Source organism: Jaculus jaculus, chromosome X (genome assembly GCF_020740685.1).
Source record: "Jaculus jaculus isolate mJacJac1 chromosome X, mJacJac1.mat.Y.cur, whole genome shotgun sequence".
Taxonomy (NCBI): Eukaryota; Metazoa; Chordata; class Mammalia; order Rodentia; family Dipodidae; genus Jaculus; species Jaculus jaculus.
The window spans coordinates 67,785,272-67,799,252 of record NC_059125.1 but is presented as its reverse complement, the minus strand read 5'-3'; the positions used below and the strand labels follow the sequence as shown (position 1 = coordinate 67,799,252).

Genomic DNA, 13,981 nt, shown 5'->3' with positions numbered 1-13,981 from the left:
AGCCCGCCTCCAACAATACACTGCCTATAGGAAGCGTTAATTCCCAAGTCTCCATCAGCTGGGAACCTAGCATTACAAACACCTAAATTTATGGGGGACACCTGAATCAAACCACCACAGTTGGAAAAAAATTACCTGATGAATACACAGAAGAAACCCTATATAAGCCAAATTAGAGAATTTCCCTTAGTGTAAGCATTACCAGGGCTATCAGTGTGCTACTTAGTTTTGTGAGTCACCAAGAGAAAGTTGTAGTAGCTCTTTGAATTTATTTGACTTTTGGATCCTTTCTTTTGGCAAATAATGGAACCTTGCCCTTAATAGCAGTACTTGCTAGGATTTTTTAATATGGTTAAAAAAAAAAAAAAAAACCCTTAGCCGGGCGTGGTGGCGCACGCCTTTAATCCCAGCACTTGGGAGGCAGAGGAGCGCCGTGAGTTGAGTTTGAGGCCACCCTGAGACTACATAGTGAATTCCAGGTCAGTCTGGGCTAGAGTAAGACCCTACCTCGAAAAGCTAAAAAATAAAAAAATAAAAACCTCCATGACTCTCCAAAAGGGAAATATTTCCCAAGCTTACATTGCCATGTGACAACCGTCCCAGCCTTTTCAACATCTTGAGTGAATTTCAAACCAAGAAATAATACATTTTTATATGCTTCCCTAGATAAGCAAAATAGTCTCTAAGTAATGCCTTTTTAAAAAAAAATTATTTGAGAGCAACAGAGAGAGAAAGAGAAAAAGAGGCAGAGAGAGAGAGTGCGCAGAGAGGGCGCGCCAGGGCTTCTAGCCACTGCAAACGAACTCCAGACTAATGCGCCCCCTTTTGCATCTGGCTAACATGGAATAGAGCCTCGAACCAGGATCCTTAGGCTTCACAGGGAAGTGCTTAACCACTAAGCCATCTCCAGCCCAAGTAATGCCTTTATAAGGGCATACTGTCCAAATAAATTAGTTGATTACTTTTCTGGCTACAATAAAGCCATGTTCTGATAATAAAAGAGAACACAGAAGAGTGGATAAAGTATTTTAAAGAGTCGAAGGCTTTTATAATGTATATAATCACTATAAGTGATATTTTTAAATATCCAACTTGACTGTCATTCAGTAGGATAATATTTGATTGTTCTATATGTCCAAATTATTCAATATTTACACATATTTCCTTTGTTTTCTTCTTTTGGAAAAGATTAGTGATATGTCCAATACTGAAACGATTCTTAATTAAAGAAAAATATAAAGGATAAGATGAATATCCATATGTTTAGAACATGAAATTAATAAACAATAGTGTTTTTATCATATTTTTGTATATAAAAATATTTTCATAATCTTCACACACAAACACTGATTCTAGATAACATGTTCTTCAAAATGAAAAAGACTAACTTGGAAAAACCCTTTTAAAATACAAAGCACACAAAATTTATCATTCTTTTCTTTTTTCTGATGTAGGGTCTCACTGTAGCTCAGGCTGACCTGAAATTCACTATGTAGTCTCAGGATGGCCTTTACTCATGGTGATCCGCTACCTCTGCCTCCTCGGTGCTTAGATTAAAGGCATATGCCACCACACCTGGCTTCCTAGGCATTTATATTTTATTTTATTTTTATTTATTTGAAAGAGGGGGGAGAGAGAGAGAGAGAGAGAGAGAGAGACAGACAGAGAGAATGGGCACATCAGGGCCTTCAACAACTGTAAGCGAACTCCAGATTCATACCCAACACTGTGTATCTGGCTTATGTGGGTCCTGGGGAATCAAACCTGGGTTCTTTAGCTTTTGCAGGCAAGGGTCTTACTGCTAAGCCATCTTCTCTCCATCCCAATATTATTTACTAATATTATTTATTTATTTATTTAAGAGCAAAGACAGAGAGAAGAGAGACAGACAGGGAGAATGGGCACACCAGGGTCTCCAGCCACAACAAATGAACTCCAGACACAAGTGCAACTTTGTGCATCTGGCTTATGTGGGCACTGGGGAATTGAACCAGGGTCCTTAGGCTTCACAGGCTAGTGCCTTAACTGCTAAGCCAATTGTCCAGCCCCCCAATATTCTTTTATTGTTGTTTTCCGAAGAAGGATCTCACTCTAGCCCAGGCTGACCTGGAATTCACTATGTAGTCTCAGGGTAGCCTCGACCTCTCTGTGATCCTCCCATCTCTGCCTCCCTAGTGCTGGAATTCAAGGTGTGCACCACCATGTCCAGACCCCCCATTATTCTTAATTTAGGAATTTTAAAAATTAATAAGCAGAAGAAAACAATTAGAAAAATGGACAAAAGATGTGATAACACAATTAAGATTAAATGGGTAAATGTGAAAATTGTTCAACTTCACTATAAATACAAATTAAAATAATGTAAAATATTAATTTTATTATGAAATCAGATTTTGTTCATTATAGTACCTTACACTGGTGAGGTCATATTGAAATGAGTATTCCTTTTTTCAAAATCGAGAGAATGGGCATGCCAGGGCCTCCTGTCCCTGCAAAATAACTCCAGATGTATGTGCCACTTTGTGAATCTAGCTTTAAGTGGTTACTAGAATTGAACCCACACCATCAGGCTTTGCAAGCAAGTACCTTTAACTGCAGAGCCATCTCTCCAGCCCCTATAACAAGTGTTTGTTTGTTTGTTTTCTTTTTTGCTTTTCAAGGTAGGGTCTTGCTATAGTCTAAGCTGGCCTGGAATTCACTATGTAGTCTCAGGCACAATCCTCCTATCTCTGCCTCCCGAGTGCTAGGATTGAAGGCATGTGCCACCATGCCCAGCAAATCAAGTGTTCTTTTATAAAAATAATTTTAAAATATTTTATTTATTTATTTATTCATTTGAGAGAGGGAGGCAGGGAGGGAGGAAGAGGGAGATAGAAAGAGAGAATGGGCACACCATGGCCTCCAGCTACTGCAAATTAAATCTAGACACATGTGCCACCTTGTGCATCTGGCTTACATGGGTACTGGGTAATCAAACCTGAGACCTTAGGCTTTGCAGGCAAGCACTTTAACCGCTAAGCATCTATCCAGCCTCAGAACAAGTATTCTTATACATTAACATGATCATGTGAGTTGAAGAGATGGCTCACTGGTTAAAGGTACTTGCTTGCAAACCGTGCACGCTCCAGTTTGATTCCCCAGCACTCATGTAAAGCAAGATGTCCAAAGTGGGGCATGCATTTGGAATTTCTGGAGTTCAGTTTTAGAGGCCACACTCTGGCACACCATACTCAGTCAATCTCTCTCTCTCTCTCTCACACACACACACATGTACAAATAAATAAATATTTAAAATGTAAAATAATCATGTAATTTTATCTAATAACTACATTTGAGGAGTATATTTTAATGAAATGATCAGAGATGTGTATAAATATTTATCACCAATTAATTATATCAGAAATTTTGAAACAAAATGAGGTATCTATCAATAGGACCCTAGTAAAACAAATTGCCACATCATTATAATGAAATATTATATAATGATTAAAATTAGTTACTTTGAAGAATACTTAAAAGGGTATGAATAAAGTTTATGTTTTTATTCTGTGGTGTTGTAGATTGAATGCAAGGCTTCTTGTATGGTAGCCTAGTACCCTACCAGTGAGCTATATACCCCTAGCTTGAAATTTAAAAATAACATTCTTTGTCAACATAATTGAGGTATAATTCATGTGACCACATGCAATTCTGTGGCTTTCAGTACATTTACAGAGCTATACAGCCATTGCAAAATTTAATTTGAGAACATTTTCATAATCCCATGCACATAAGCCATCTCTCCCCATTCTCATTCTTAGGCAATCACTATTTGGGGGGGATTTGAGGTATTGGTTTTATTTTTGGTTTTGGAATCAGAGTCCTGATCTATTGCCCATGCTGGCCTCAAACTCATGGCTAGCCTGTCCTGCCTTAGGCTCTAATGTGCTGGGATTATAGGCATGTACCATTATGTTCAGCTGAGTTTTGTTTTTTTGAGACATGGTCTTATTATGTAGCCTAGGCTGGCCTCAAACAGTGATCCTCCTGCCCCAGTGTACAAGTGCTAAGATTATAGGAATGCACCAATATGCCCTGCTCAATATTCTATTTCCTGTTATTATAGATTTACCTAACATGGACATTTTATATGCATTGAATCATACAATATGTTGTGGTCTTTAGGGAGAAAATATTTGTAAGTCAAATACCAAATAAGAAACCTGCATGCAGAACTATAGATAACTCTTACAATTCAGTATTGGAAAGAGAAATAACCCAATTTTTTTAAATAAGCAAAGAATCTACATACATATTTTGTGCCTTATCTTTGAGGTGGGGTCTCACTCTATCCCAAGCTGACCTGGAATTCACTATGTAGTATCAGGGTGGCCTCAAACTCAAGGTGATCCTCCTACCTCTGTCTCCCGAGTGCTGGGATGAAAGGCATGCACTACCATGACCAGCTTTGCACAGGTATTTTGTCAAAAATGATAGAGTCAAGTGAGTTGAGTGTTTAATTCATCAAAGAAGATATCAAATGGAAAATATGCACAAGAAAAGGTACCTAGCACTTCTGGCTACTATGACAATGCAAATTGAAACCATAAGGAGATTTCATTACACCCATACTAGAATAAGGTCCTTTTTTCATGTAACAATACCAAGCCATGACAACTGAAATAACAACTGAAATTTATATCTTTCTGTTGGAAATGCAAAATAGTCAAAACTACTCTGAAATTCAGTTTGGCAGTTTGTTATATATTCAAATACCTACTACATGACTCAGTATACCCATTGCTGAGTATTTCTACTAAAGAGATGAAAACTTATATTCATACAAATGGTTGTATATGAACATTTATGGTCATTCTATTTAAATTGCCTAAAACTGGAAAATAAAGCAAGTGCCTTTCAATTGAGTGAGTAGGCCTACATTTCTTACTAATAAAGAAAAGATTCAACTATTTACAATTACAGAAACATAGATGCATCTCAAAAGCATTATGTTAAGTGAAAAACAACCATCTCAGGAGGCTACATACTATATGATTCCATTTGTATGGCATTTCACAAAAGACAAAAATGTAGGGAGAGAAAACACAGTAATGGGTGCCAGGGTTAGGAAAGTGAGGGAAGCTGTACAATCTATCTGTGGTGACAGTCACAAGAGTCTATGTATGTGTAAAAGCTCACAGGAATATACAAGCAAAAGTTAATTTTAGTATATTTAAAATTTTAAATTGGAAAAATCTCTTGCATTTCTCTCAAACTTATTTCCACCTTCCTCTCCCCCTCTACCATCAGAAGTCTCCTTAAAACAGTCTCTGCAAACTTTACTAGGTTTTCTCATCAGTACATAAATATCATTCCTTGGGGAATCTATCCATTCCTTGGCTACAGAGCATATGGAAACTGATAACCACTGAATATGCATCTCCAGCTCAGAACTCTCTCCCAACCCCAAACCTGAATAACCAATTGAGTGCTTTTCACCTTTACTGTCTCAAAATATCCTTTTCCTATTTTGCTCTCTCCTTCACACCCTATCCCCATCTAATTAGTTGTCAATATATATAGATTACAATTCCTAAATATCTTTGCAAGTCATAACTTCTCTCTGTTTTAACTATCACTTGCATCTTCTACAATAGCCTCTTAACTAGTCTCCCTGTCTTCAATCTTGTTCCCTTTCAGTCCATTCCCCATGTTGCACCTAAAATTCCATTGTTCTCAGCATAGTTTGAACTCTTCCACGTGGTTTATATTTCCTTTCATGATCCAGCCCCTAGTCAATTATCCACACTCATCTCATTATTTTCAACTCTGACATTTCCTTTCCACCAGTCCTAGTCACACACTATGCCTGAACCACAGTCTCCTTTCAGTCTCTCAAATATTGTCTCTGTTGTTTCTCATGACTGAAATGCTTCCTCAGCCACCTACAGTGTCCTCCACTGCAGTCCCTTTCAGCAGGCTGGGTAACAAGTTTCATATTCCATAGCACTTAGAGTATTACTGACTAGCTTTCATAAATGAGTTACATGTCCTTTCTGGGTGCTACCATAAGACTAGTAAGAGGTTGTTTTTTTTTTTTTGTTTTTTTGTTTTTTTGTTTGTTTGTTTGTTTGTTTGTTTTGAGGCAGGGTGTCACTCTAGCCCAAGTTGACTTGGAACTCACTCGGTATAGCCCAGGCCAGCCTCAAATTCACACAGTCCTCTTACCAACTTCCAAAATTCTGGGATTAAAGTTGTGAGCATATATGACCAGCTAATAAGAAACTTTTATTCTGTGTTATAACAGTCTATTTATTAGTCTACTTCCCACACTAAATTTTAAGCTCCTTCATAGCAGTGACTTATGTCATGTTCACATTTTGGTACCAGTCCCTACATAATGCCAAATATATGTTAAATATTCAACAAATATTTAACCGAATAGAATATAAGCAGGGACAGTACAAAATAGTTTGTAAAATAATAGATCATTATTTTTCTTTATAAGTTTCTGTATTTTCAAAGTTGTTTATGATGAAATGTATTGCTTTTATAATTAGAATTAATTTTAAAAGTATGCTAACACATTTATAATCCCAGCACTTGGGAGGATGAGCAAGAAGTGAGTTCAAAGCCAACCTGGGCTACATAGCAATACACTGTACAATAAAATAGTATTTTGCTAGCTGTGGTAGTGCACACCTTTAATCCCAGTACTCAGGAGACCAAGGTAGGAGGATCACTGTGAGTTCGAGACCAGCCTGAGTTTATATAGTGAATTCCAGGTCAACTTGAGCTAGAATGAGACCCTACCTCAAAAAAAGTGAAGACAAAAAAGGGCTGGAGAGATGATTTATCAGTTAAGGCACTTGCTTATGAAGCCTAAGGATTCATGTTCAACTCTCCAGGTCCCATGTATGCCAGACTCACAGTGATGCAAACACACAATGTCGTACATGGATATAAAGGGGCACACTTGTCTGGAGTTTGATTGCAGTGGCTGGAGGCCCTACCTCGTCAATTCTCTCTCTCTCTCCTCTCTCCCTTATATAAAAAAAGCCAGTCTACTGGGCTTGCCTCAAAAAAAAAAAAACACATATTTTAAGGGCTGGAGAGATGACTTAGCAGTTAAGGACACATCCTGTGCAAGCATGAGGGTCTGTTGTGCGTGGGGGAGGTCTAAGACTGCCCTACTTCCAATGTCCAGATCCCACATAAAACACCTGGGCATGCCCATGTTTGCCTGTAACCCCCATCCCACAGGGAAATAGAAACCTGAGAATCTTTAGAGTTCCACAAGCTCCAGAATTAGGGACTGCAGCTTAAAAATAAAACCAAGACGAAGAGCAATGGAGCTGGATACCTGACGTTGCACTCTGGCAACTATGGAAAGTGACCCCCCTCCACAGGCAAGTTTATGGGGCCACCACAAGGGCACATACATGAGTATACACCATGCACACTCACACAAACACACACATGAAAAAATAAAGTAATAAACCTTAAAAGTATTTTAAGCATAATGAAATATAATCAGACAAAAATAATAGGACTATGAAAAATTTAAATTCTCACAATTGTACCTAATTATTTCTTAACATTCCTACATTTTTCAGAAATACCAAAAGTAATTTTCCATTATGTTGTTTATTTAACCATTTTTCTATTATCCAACATTAAGCTTTTATCCAATATTCACTGTTATATGTAAGGCAATGAATAATATCCAGCAGGAATCTTCCCTCCCATTTTGAACAATTTCTATAAGATAGAATCCTAGAATCAAAATTACTGACATAAACTCTTTAAAGACCAAGTGTGTATGTGACCAAACAGTTTTCTAGAAAGGTTACACTAAGGATAATGACTTGAGAACTTATTATATTCTATTCCTTTAGGTAGATTTTATTGTGCCAATTTTACAAATGAGAAAACTAAGGTCTATTAACATTTGCCCAGAATCAGTGAGATAACAAGTAGCAAAGCTAAAATTCAAATTCAGAATTACTCAATTTGAAAGCTCATGTGGATTTCAAAAGCAAACATTTTAAATTATCAAACTATTATATGTTTACTAATGAAACTGCAGGAAATACAAGTAGAAAGCAAGAAAATGATATAAATTACCCACAAGTCTACTGCTTTCAGAAGCCTAGTGAATTACCTCAGTCTTTTGTTCTAAATACAACTTTTGGATTATAACAATCTGGGTGTGATGGTACACGTCTTTAATCCCAGCACTCAGGAGGCAGAAGTAGAAGGATCACTGTGAGTTCGCGGCCACCCTGAGAGTACATAGTGAATTCCAGGTCATCCTGAGCTACAGTGTGACCCTACCTTGAAAAGCAAAAAACAAACAAAAATAATAACCTCCCCTTTTCTTTTTTTTTTAATTTTTTATTTATTTATTTGAGAGCGACAGACACAGAGAGAAAGATAGATAGAGGGGGAGAGAGAGAATGGGCGCGCCAGGGCTTCCAGCCTCTGCAAACGAACTCCAGACACGTGCGCCCCCTTGTGCATCTGGCTAACGTGGGACCTGGGGAACCGAGCCTCGAACCGGGGTCCTTAGGCTTCACAGACAAGCGCTTAACCGCTAAGCCATCTCTCCAGCCCATAACCTCCCCTTTTCAATTAACAGTTTCTTCTTTTTTTTTTAATTTCACTTTTGGGGGCTGGGCAGATGGCTCAGCAATTAATGACACTTGCTTACAAAGCCTGCTGGCCCGCGTTTGATTCCCCAGTATACACATAAAGCCATAAGTACAATGTGGAACATGTGTCTGGAGATCATTTGAAGCAGTAAGAGGCTCTGTTGCACCCATACTCACTCTTTCTCTCCTTCCCCCTCACTCTCATTTCTTTCTCTCTCAAATAAATACATAAAAATATTTTTTAATTTCACTTTTTTGAGAAGGGCTCACATTTAGCTCATGGTAGCTGAGAACTCACTGTATACCCAAGGACGACCTTAAATTCCTGATCCTCCTACCTCCCAAATGTGAGGATTACAGGCCTGTACTTGGGTTCTCTTAATATTTTCAATACTGTTTGTTTAATCATTTATCTAATGTACAATATAAGATTTTATCCATTTTTCACTATTAGGAATAAGGTTATAAATACTATAATTGAATAGAAATAATTTAAAACAACTTTCACGTGATAGAACCCAGAAGCAAAATTATTGATATCAAGATACTTTTTATAAAGTAAGTTTACCAGTTACATATTATTATTATTACCATTGTATTTGCAATTGGTCAGCTCACCTGAAAATTTCTTCTTTTCATTCCCAGGACTCATCATCTCCCATGAGGCTTATAGATTTCAGTGATTCTTCTAATCCAAAATAAGTCACCATGTTGGATTGAATGCTTCACAGTTTGAAAGTGTTCCATCAAATACTTGCTCTACAGATGTTTCAGGACTTCACAAATTATTTAGTATGCTGACTGAACTCAGTTTGGTAACAATTATTTCAAGCAAGGTTTTCTTTCTCTCTTAGGCTCCCCCAGTCTATGGAAAACTGAATGCAAAATATATATCATTACATTCATCTAGACAGGTATAAGGGAATTCAGCAGAATACCTTGGAGGCTTGAATTTCCAAGGAAAAACTATTAATCACATCTCTCTCAGTCTTTTTGATATGGAGGGGAATCAGCATGCATTTGCAGCTTATGTTCATGGGCATTTATAAACATGTGTCAGTACAGCCTAAGTACAAGTACAAGCCAGTACAGTACAAGATTCTGCTGAAAAATCAAGGCTTAAAGACTAAAACTGGTACTTAATCATGCTTTTTCCACAAACAGCAATTTAGATATTTGGTGAAATTTGAACCACCCCCATATCACGTATCTAAAATTCAGAGGGATTTAATACACTGTGCTCAGGTTCCTCGAGTTCAGAATTGAACAATGCAAAACCGGTTCTGTTACAAAAGTCCCTAAAAGCACCACAACCAATAAGGAAGACCAGATTAGATCAGATCAGACTTCCACTTTAGCATAACAATTAATGTTTTAAGGATGGACATGGTGGCAAAGGTCTGTAATCCTGGCATTAAAGAGGCAGAGGCAGAAGGATCTGCAAATTCAAGGCCAACCTAATCTAAGTAGCAAGTTCCAAGTCACATAGCAAGACTTTGTCTCATCAAACAAAGAAAATTAATGTTTTCAAGACTTATTGCCAATCCATGCCATTATTTTATTCACCTTTCTGCTATCTACCTTGTTAAGGTTTTGCAAATTACTTATATGGTGAAAGAAATACTATAACCCTAAGTTCTGTAAAGAACTTTAAGGGTTATTTTCAGGTATAATTAAAATTCTATCTGATATTAGCCTGACCATTAATTAAAAATCTGTGTTTTCATTGTAGGGGTTAATGTACAGAGAGTGACCAAGCAGTAATATGCTGATCCTCCTTTTAAGCTTCAATGATAGCTTAATGATTAAGATAGTTTACATCCATTCCCAATTCATTTATAACCAGCTTGTCTTTCAGACCTAGTGCCTGGATCAATGAGTATGGACATTGATGCTACTTCTTTATAATAATAATAATACCTAAGAGTATTGATGTTTTCCATTTTCAATCAGCACTCTAGTGCCCCGCTACTGACAATAAAAGCCCAACTCTTGTAGAAATCAGTGGCAGTTACAGGCATCTCACATATATCAAGGAATTAGGCTCCTTAAGAAATGTTTGGGTTTACTAAATTATCCTTTCTAAAATCTCCCCGAGTGAAAAAAACTTCCAAGCACAAATAAATTGGCATTGATGCCCCAGTACAACTGAGAAAGCAACAACGAATCCTGTGCATTTGGAATCTTTAGGTAATTTTGACCAAGGTAAGACATCTACCATAAAATTAAACAAACTGTGGTTAGCATTTCTTTCAAGAGAATACTATATAGAAATAAATTAGAACTGAGGGGAGACTGTTTCTGAAACTCAGAAACTAAGGAGCAGCCTATTCTATGCACATTGGAATTCATAATGAAGTCTTAATATGTTCAAGTGGGAAGATTTTTTCCCCTTCCACTCATCTAAAACACTTCTCTTGTCTATTTATCTTGAAAGCGTATTTGACCAGGCACATACTTTTACGCTGGACAAGCCTTGCCTTCTAGTCCTATACAAAAGTACCTCTCTGTAGCGGGGCATGGTGGCACATGCCTTTAATCTCAGCACTCGGGAGGCAGAGGTAGGAGGATCACCGTGAGTTCGAGGCCACCCTGAGACTACATAGAGAATTCCAGATCAGCGAGCTAAAGTGAGACGCTACCTCAAAAAAACAAAAAAAAAAAGTACCTTTCTGTAAATTGAGGGGCACCACTTGTTGCACAGCCATTGGACATCAAAGCAATCTTCTTCACTCCCATCTATCATCTTCTGCCAAGGATTTAGGCAGAACAGCAGCTAGCTATCTATGATTCAAAGTCAGGAAGTCATTGAGAACTTCTCTAATATGTAGAGTGTATTAACATTCAGACCTCTCTGGAATCGTGTCATAAAAGACAATGTCAGTAAGCTACAGGGAAGCACTAGACGGGTAAAGCTCAGGGGAGCTATAATGCAAGCTAATTGTTTAGCGTCTTACAGACTTACACTGTCCTCAGAAGGCCAAATAAATCAGGGTTGTTCCTGGGATCTTAGAGAAAATATAAACCCTATTTTTGTTTTAGTACTTTAATCCCACTAGCATATAGACATTGATAATGTACCTATCCATAGATTATTGACTACTGTAAATAAGTGTCTACATGATTGATTATTGACCAAGAAAACAAAGAGATTTGTTTCACAATTAGCACACCCTGACCTGACTCTTTTGCTTTCTTCTCCTTGAAGACCTGTCTAGTATTTGGTACTCGTCTTCCCTATTTGCAAAATGATGATACTCATTGTTAATAACCTACAGCTGAAAGGTGCTATGTAACTCCCTAGTACTCTTACATGTTTTTCTTTTCAGGGCTGGAATGAAAAGTTTTACCATAACAGTATTTCTACGCAAACAAATATACTCTATTATTTTCTTCCATGCTCTCATTGTTGATTTTTTTCTTGCAGAGCCTAGAGTACTTTAACATTATTCCATTTGTTCTAACAGTGTCCTTAGAAAGAGACAGAATGGAGATTATTTCTCCCCCAATTAAGGGTAAAAGAGATGACATGCCCTCCAAAATGACAGAGGTACTCAGTTACCATGTCCAACACACTGGTAAGAGTGACTTGGCTTCCTAGTATAGGAATTGCCATAGAACAGCTTAGAAAACGGAGTAAGCACATGCCTTTAATCCCAGCACTTAGGAGGCAGAGGTAGGAGGATCGCCATGAGTTTGAGTTCGAGGCCACCCTGAGACTATGTAGTGAATTCCAGGTCAGCCTGGGCTAGAGCGAGACCCTACCTTGAAAAAAAAACAAAAAAAGAAAGAAAGAAGGAAAGAGAAAACTAAGAGCAAAGAGGACAGGATCATATTCAAAAGGAGTCTTTGTTCAAAAGCTTGAAGCATGCAATTGATACAACTCTGATTTTCTAATGCACTATGTGCCTCATTCCCCCATGTATATTTCATACTAGATGGCACCAGCGAAAGCCCTCATTTCCTGTAGCACCCATAAAGCCCAATCTCGGGCCTTTAAAAAATAATATAAAATTTTCTATTCATTTATTTTCAAGGAGACAGAGAGAGAAAAATAATGGGCACAGAGGGCCTCTAGGTGCTGCAAATGAGCTCCAGATGTATGTGCCACTTTGTGCATTTGGCCTTAAGTGGGTACTGGGGAATGGAAGCTAAGTCCTTAGGCTTTGCAGGCAAGCACCTTAACTGCTGAGCCATCTCTCCAGCCCTTGGGGCTTTTTTGACAAGTAAAAGAATGCATTTCCTGACCTTTAAACCAAGTTGCAGAGTTTGCACATTTAAGTTCATGCAGATTTAAGCACAATCCTAGCAGGTATACTTTAAGAATGTTGGATATATTATTGTAAATGTGCATTGGAAACTTAAGGAGCCCCTAATTATCAGGACTATAATAGTCATTCTTCTCTCTTTCATCTCTCATCACACATACTTATATGTATCTACTTGTGTAAATGTGAACATGGGCACATGTGCACACACCTGTGCGCACACACACACACACACACACACACACACACACTTCTCCCAAAACAGACTGGCATATCATCAGACACATACTTACAGGTTGGACACAGATCATATGCATCCCATGATAGCCATAAATGCGACCCAACATATTTATAGATGACAACAGCATGTCTCAAGATCAAAAGGTTGGACACCCCTGGAAGGAAGGATTCTCAGTCCTCTCCTTTAAAAATGTCCACCAATCACAGCAAACGAAGAACATTCCATTTATACATCCTAAAGTATCTAAGTACCTGCTGTCAGAGTGGCTAAGAGACTCAGTTGGGTCAAATGACATTTTCTGAGCAGAGGCACAGAGGACATCCCACAAGATCATCAAACCCTTTCACAAGTCCCACGTTCTCAAAAAATTCATGAGCTCCACCCAATTGCTAGAAAATGGTTGACAGAATATGGTACATCTGCACTTCTTTAACAGTAGCTGAAATGTACCATATTATATTGTAGCCTTTTGTATGTAGGTGTTATGTAATATAATAATGAATGGGTTGCTCTTGATAGCATGCAACCCATGACTTGTTTACTTCCCCAAAAGGGCTAGAGCTGTTTGCTGCAAAATGTTCAAACCCATTAAATGTGTTTTTTGAAGCAGCCTAGAATACACCCATCAGTAGAAAGAGTTAAAACAGACAATAAGTTCAGTTTATCAGTATATCAAGAAATAGATTCACAGGAAGGCATGGTTAAAGGAAAAGAAAAATAAGATAAGATGCATTCAAGGAGTAATTACTTTCACCCTGCTGGCTAAATCAGCAAAAGAACACAGCAGGAAAGTTGGGACTGGGTCTTCATAATATATGAAATGTATTAGAAAGCCAGAA

At 37.8% G+C, this 13,981-nt stretch overlaps 1 protein-coding gene across 1 annotated transcript in view; it reads left to right on the top strand.

Annotated features, from left to right (window-relative positions):
• Zdhhc15 (zinc finger DHHC-type palmitoyltransferase 15) overlaps positions 1-12,031 on the top strand; it is an 85,160-nt gene extending 73,129 nt beyond the window's left edge. The window contains exon 12 of the mRNA XM_004666984.2: positions 9,279-12,031. The gene's annotated coding sequence lies outside the window, so the exon portion shown is untranslated. The remainder of the gene's footprint in view (positions 1-9,278) is intronic.
• The last annotated feature ends 1,950 nt before the right edge of the window (positions 12,032-13,981 follow it).